The following is a 6,829-nucleotide window of genomic DNA, read 5'->3' on the forward strand; positions in this document are numbered from 1 at the left end:
TCTGGGTCTCGAGCTTAGCTTGGTATTGCCTCTTGGCATCTTTGATGGCCTTACAAAGGTCATATCAGGAGATCCTGTAGAAGTCAGGGTTGCCCGACTTGTAAGTCTCAGACCTGGACTCCATTCGGGAGTGGATCTCTCAGTTTCCATTTGGGGAACATTTGGATTAACTTCTTCAGCACGCAATCGTCTACACACTTACTAATGAAGTTTATGATAGTAGTTTAGGTTGTCTGCTGAGTTATCAAAAATGGACCAGTCCACTGACTCTATGCAGTCCCGTAGAAGCCCTTCTATTGCCTCAGACTAACACTGCACTATTTTCTGTACCGGGTCCTCATGCTTCAATTTCTGCTTGTAAGCTGGGACAAGGAGGAGCACACCATTGTGATCTGATTTTCCAAAATGTGGACCCTAACCCAGTGATGGTTGTATAGCAATGGCCAAGAGTGTTTGGATTTTCAGTGGGATAGGTTGATAGTACCTTGGTAGCACATTATTGAGGTTGGACTGGTTGAAGTGACCATCTACAATGAACAAGGCCTTGGGTATTCTGTCTCAAGACTGTTGTAGCGTTGTACACTATGTCAAGTGCACTCGCCACTTCCACATGGGGGGGGGGGGGGGGGGGGGGGATGTAGACCATGGTCAGGATAGCAGCGGTGAGTACACACTGCAGGTCGTAGGGATGGCACTTTACTGTAAGATATTCTAGGTCTGGAGGCATTAACTTGCCAAGGTCATCACATCTAAGCACCCATAGGTGTGTCGATTAGGAGGCAGACCCAATCACCCCTTGCCTTTCCTGAGCACACATAGCAGTCCATTCAGTGAACTGAGAAATCCTCAGGTTGTAAGGCACAAATTGCTAAAAGGATAAAATTGCTAAAGAATTAAGAGAAGGTAGAGAATTGATATAAAAATGTTATAGTTATTTAAAAATAACTAGTGAAACAGATACATCAGACAATCAGATACATCCTGAAGCTGCCAAATTCTCTGGCAGGTTTGTAAAATATATTTTCACATCAAAGTACAGTGTCTGTATTCATGAAAAAAAACACTACTCCTTCTACACTTGGTAGGAAGCAGGCGCAGAAAGATGGGCTCAACACAATCACTTTCCACAACCCTAAGCAATTGCTGGAGAAGTAGTGGTGGATTAAGTCTTGAAAGCAGCTGAACTGCCCCGACCTTTAGGCAGGTGCAATGCACAACATAAGACACTGAATGAAAGGTTCACCAGAACTACAGCAGTACAAGGTCTTGCATTACTGATCTGATAGCATTCAAACTAAGAAAAAGGTCACTCATGATAGTCCAGTCTCCTGTGAGGATTAAATATCGCAAAGGTACAGCTGGATAGACCAATGATGACACCAAATTTGGAGGTGGATAGTCGATAATAAGGACGACCGCAACATCTCACAGCAAGGCATGTACGTATACATGTGGAATGGGCAAATATTTGCCAAATGAACTTTAACACAAATATGAAGTCAGACATTCTGGTGGATAGAACATTGGAAGCAAATCTGGATGAAATAGAGAAACAAAGGGATCTCAGGGTACAAAAGACTTGGAGATCCAGATATACCAATCTTTAAAATGAAATGAACAGGTATAAAAATGATCAAGAAGGCTAATCAAATGTTTGTCTTTATATTTACAGGGATAGAGTACATAACAGTAGAAGTCATGAAACAGCTACAAACTAAGCAGGTTTTATTTCTACAGGGATAGAATGAAGTCCAGGTCTGAGACTTACAAGTCAGGCAACCCTGACTTCTGTAGGATCTCCTGGTATGACCTTTGTTATGCTGATTCTGTATCAAACCTTGGTTAGACCATACTTGAGTATTGCATGCAGTTCTGGTCACTATATTATGGAAAGGATATAGAGGCATTGGGGTAGATGCAGAGATTTACAAGGATGATACCAGGAATATGTGGGTATACACCAAAAATGTTTCCTGTTCTGGGGAACTGCAGAACAGACTGCATCATTCTAAGTGGTCATCAACAAATCCATTGTGGAATTCGGAAGGAACACTAAGAGTGGTGAAAATGTGGAATTTACTGCCACTGAAGTGGCTCAATAATATATATGCATTTAGGGGAAACTAGCCAAGCATCTGAGGGAGATGGGGTTAGAAGATAACAGTGACAGATTTAGTTGGTGGATGGTGGAGGGAAGCTCAAGTAGAACATAAATGCTCCAAATAGCTGGTTTCTGTGCTATGTATGCTCATGTGACCCTGCATTGATATGTGGCAGTAGGAAAGTAAGCAAACCATCAGAAACATGATTAGACCTACCTTCCTCTTGCACCCTGAACAGGACATCATTTGTCTGTATAGTAACAGCCTTTAAAACCTGACAATAGCTAAAGCCTTAAGTTAAGGCCTTAAATGTAGTGAGCATCCCGACACACTTCACAGGGAACCTGACAAACAAAATTCGACACTGAACCACAAATTGTGCCAGTTAACCAAAAACTTTGTCTAGAGGAGCTCCTTAAAGGATGGAAATGAGGTAACAGAGACAGAGAATTTTGATGAGTGACTTCCAGAAGACATGTTTTCGGGTAAGACATGGCTAGCAAAGTTGCAGCAGTGATGCTCAAGAGGCCGGGGTGAGAGGAGTGCACAGATGTTGGAGGGTTATGGGTTTGTGAAGGTTGTTGATGGTGACAGTGCAGGAGAATTCTTTAATAGCCAGTGCTGATCAGTTAGCAAATGATTTTTGTTTTGTGCAGAGAGATGTTGTGATCTGGAATCACTGCCTAAACAGAGGTTGGAAGTAGATTCTCTCATAATTTCCAGTTTAATTAGACAAACAGGTAAAGGTAAACAAAATGATTTTATTTTGAAAAGTGAGCAGGTGTGGGACTATTTGGCTAACATTTTCAAAATACACGAGAGAAATTATCAGTTGTAGACCAAATGAGTTAAGCCTTTGATCATTGTTGATCTGGGGGTTCAAATCCACTTTCCCACTCACTCCCCTGGATTCCTCAAGAGACCAAAAATTTCTCTTTATCAATCTTGAAAGTATTCAACATTGAAGCAGCAAAAACTCTCTCATATAAAGAATTGCAAAGATTCACAACCTTTTGAATCAAGTAATCATTCATCCTCTTGGTCCTAAATGCACAGTCCCTTTATCTTGAGGCTGTGGCCCATTTTCTAGATTCCCTCACCAGTAAAAAAAACACATCTCAGTGTCTACTCTGTCAAGTCCCTACAGAATCTTGTTTATTTCAGTCAGATCGTATCTCATTCCTTTAAACTCCATTGACTCAAGGCAAAATTTACTCCACTTCTCATCACAGGACCAACCCCCTGGTGCCAGGGACCAAGTTGGCGACCCTTTGCTATTGTTATGAAGGTGTAGCGTTCTACTGTTCCTTTAAGAGAGAGTGGAAGCTAGCACGGACTTAGAGTGGCACAGAGTGTGCTGAAAGATTTTAAAATGTAACATTTGGTTGACACAAATAGCTGGAGTTGCGATGCCATGGAACAAAAACAAATTCAAATTCGGCCAATCAGTTTAAATTATGCTCCAGACATCAAAATCCAATCAAATTTGAATCTTAATGTTTCGATGACATCAAACCAATGAAATGATCTGATGTTTTGGGGTATAAACCCAGACATTTTGAACAGTTAGAGGAGAATTGCCAGGAACAGCCAAGCAAGCACCAAGACTGCCAGTAGAATGGCTCTCTGAAAGGTACCTGTCCATAAGAAATTTGTGCAGCAGAAGACCGAAGCTGACCTAAAGAAATCTACAGAGAAAGTTCAACATCTGGAGACAATAACTGGGTTTGAAATTGATTTTGCTGTAAATTTAAGTGGGACTTTATCAGACCAGTATTGTAGAGGGGAGGTAAAAGATAGGTTTAAGAGAAAGGAGTTGTAAATAGTTGTGGTTTTAATGTTCTCTGTTGGACCTAAATAATAAGATTATTAATTGTGACTTTAAATAGTGAAATCTAGGATAGTTCTTTGCCTCTCAAAATTTAACAGATTACAGCACAAGGTGAGCTTCTCTGTGTGTTGGGTTTAAATTAGCAGAGGGGTTTACCCCTTGTTGTAACTTCGATTCTTGGCACTAAGTAGATTTTATCGGAAGTTTGTTGAAAACTTTAGCAGTGTAGTGGCACCATTAACCAATTTTCTGAAGAAGAACACAAAGTTTCGGTGGACAGAACAATGCCAGGAGGCATTCGACCATTTAAAAGCAGTTTCAGCTACACCAAACTTTTCGAAACCCTTCAAAGTTGCCATCGATGCTAGTGACATAGGAGTTGGAGCTTTACTGCTATAGGAAGATGATGAAGGGATTGAACTGCCAGTTGGTTACTTTTTGAAGAAACTCAACATCCACCAAAGGAAATACGCCATGATCAAAAAATAACTATTGAGTTTGATACTGGCCTTACAACATTGTAATGTGTACGTCTCAAACAATGTGTCAGAGACAGTTGTGTACATGTATCACAATCCTCTTACATCTTGGAATGCTTTAAAGACAAGAATATGAGACTGTTTCGTTGGAGTCTGATTTTACAGACTTTTAATTTACAAATCGCACATGTTGCGGGTTGTAAGAATCTATTCAATGTTATATAGATGTGGGAAGAAGTTAATACGAACTTAGATCAAAGTCATGTAGGTCATGATAATGTGGTTAAGGAATAGAGAAAAAGAAATGATACCATATTTTCATTATGATGCTTCATTTTTTCTTAAGGGTGGAGATGTTATGAAGGTGTACTGTACCTTTGAGAGAGTGGAAGCTGGCACGGAGTTAGAGAGGCACAGAGTGTGCTGGAAGATTTAAAAATGGAACATTTGGTTGACACAAATAGCTGGAGGTGGTTGCCATAGAATAAAAACAAATTTAAATTCGGCCAGTTTAAATTATGTCCCTGACACCAAAATCCAATCAAATTTGAATTGTAATGTTTTGATGACATCAAACCAATGAAATGATCTAATGTTTTGGGGTATAAACTGGACATTTCGAACAGTTACAGGAGAACAGCCAAGCAAGCACCAAGACTGCCAGTAGAATAGCTCTCTGAAAGTCATCTATCCATAAGAAATTTGTGCAGCAGAAGACCGAAGCCGACCTCGACAAATCAACAGAGAAAGTTCAACATCTGGAGATGATAACTGGGTTTGAAATTGATTTTGCTGTAAATTTAAGAGGGACTTTATCAGACCAGTATTGTAGAGGGGAGGTAAAAGATAGGTTTAAGAGAAAGGAGTTGTAAATAGTTGTGGTTTTAATGTTCTGTTGGACCTAAAGAATAAGATTGTTAGTTGTTACTTTAAATAGTGAAATCTGGGATAGTTCTTTGCATCTCAAAATTTAACAGATTACAGCACGAGGTGAGCTTCTCTGTGTGTCCGGTTTAAATTAGCAGAGGGGTTTACCCTGGGTCATAACACTATAAGTCCTTCAAAACAGTATTGCTTCTTTAAAGATGGAGTATTCCAGCCCAGCTTCGATGGGTCATATGACCTTCCATGATGTTAAGATTCGATAAATGCAACCATTCAGAGGACAGGTGTATTTAATTTTTTTCTCTTGTAACACGTGAGAATTATTTCAGTCGCATTATCAAGTGATCTAACTTGTCTCTCCTGGTCCCTGAGAACTCTGCAACCTTCTCCTGACAGTTGTAGAACTGGAAGGTGGGCATGCAACTGATGCCGGCAGCTCGGGCCAGGTCTTCTGACTCATCCACGTCCACCTCCGCGAAGATGACATCCCGGTAATGCTCAGACCTCATGCGGAAGAAGGGCTTGATGTTGGAGCAATTGTTACACCATCGAGCCGCGAAGAACACGACAATTAGGCTCTCCTCCTCCTCCCGCAGCAGTGTCTGGAACTGCTTCCGTGTCCGGATGCGCCTGACGACCATCTCGCCGCCTCTTGTCCACTCTGATGGGTGTTCAATGCAGCACCCCCGCCACAGGTCTCCCTTTCAGCCCCGCCTCGATAGTGACGCATATTGACGTCATTGCAAGCCACACCCACGTATTGCAGCCAATCGCTCCCTCTGATCAACTGGAAGAACTGAAGTGTTGACCTTCCCGCCCAGCTGACCGCTCGGTTGGGATGGGGATGAGCCCCGGCGAGAACACGATGCTAACATTACTGGCAACACAGGTATTAGCGATTTCATTAGGTTGGATGAGTGAGCGACAAAGAACAAATCGGACGACGGCCCTCTTTTGGTTGGTTCTATGTTGCCAATGGGAATACACAGCAACGTTTTTGATTGTCAATGTCGCCTTTGATTGATCCATTCTTTTTATGACATCACAAGAGGATTCCCATTGGCCAGACAAATGCCAAAGTTTCGTCCTGCAGTCACTTGGCAATCTTCGTGCAGGATCATAATCTAGATTAACCAAAGAATTGGGAACCAAGTGTTCTGCAGAGGAATCTACAGTTAGAATCAAGAGCACTATTAGCAACCTTTACAAAAAGTCTGATTTATAAGAGTTTACGTGTGTAATGATATACGTGTGTATATCATTACATGGTAATGATAATGCATGTTTCTTTTTGGCTTGCCCTAGGATGGATGTGTTGTCCCATTCGAAGTGATTAGATTAGATTAGATTAGATTACTTTACAGTGTGGAAACAGGCCCTTCGGCCCAACAAGTCCACACCGACCCGCCGAAGCGTAACCCACCCATACCCCTACATTTACCCCTTACCTAACACTACGGGCAATTTAGCATGGCCAATTCACCTGACCTGCACATCTTTGGACTGTGGGAGGAAACCGGAGCACCCGGAGG

At 41.6% G+C, this 6,829-nt stretch overlaps 1 pseudogene; it reads right to left on the reverse strand.

Moving 5' to 3' along the window:
• Positions 1–2,412: 2,412 nt before the first annotated feature.
• LOC122542853 (thioredoxin pseudogene) lies at positions 2,413–5,989 on the reverse strand (annotated as a pseudogene).
• Between the last annotated feature and the right edge of the window lie 840 nt (positions 5,990–6,829).

This window comes from Chiloscyllium plagiosum, unplaced genomic scaffold (assembly GCF_037043375.1).
Source record: "Chiloscyllium plagiosum isolate Xiang-an unplaced genomic scaffold, Cpla_swu_hap1 HiC_scaffold_47, whole genome shotgun sequence".
Classification (NCBI taxonomy): domain Eukaryota; kingdom Metazoa; phylum Chordata; class Chondrichthyes; order Orectolobiformes; family Hemiscylliidae; genus Chiloscyllium; species Chiloscyllium plagiosum.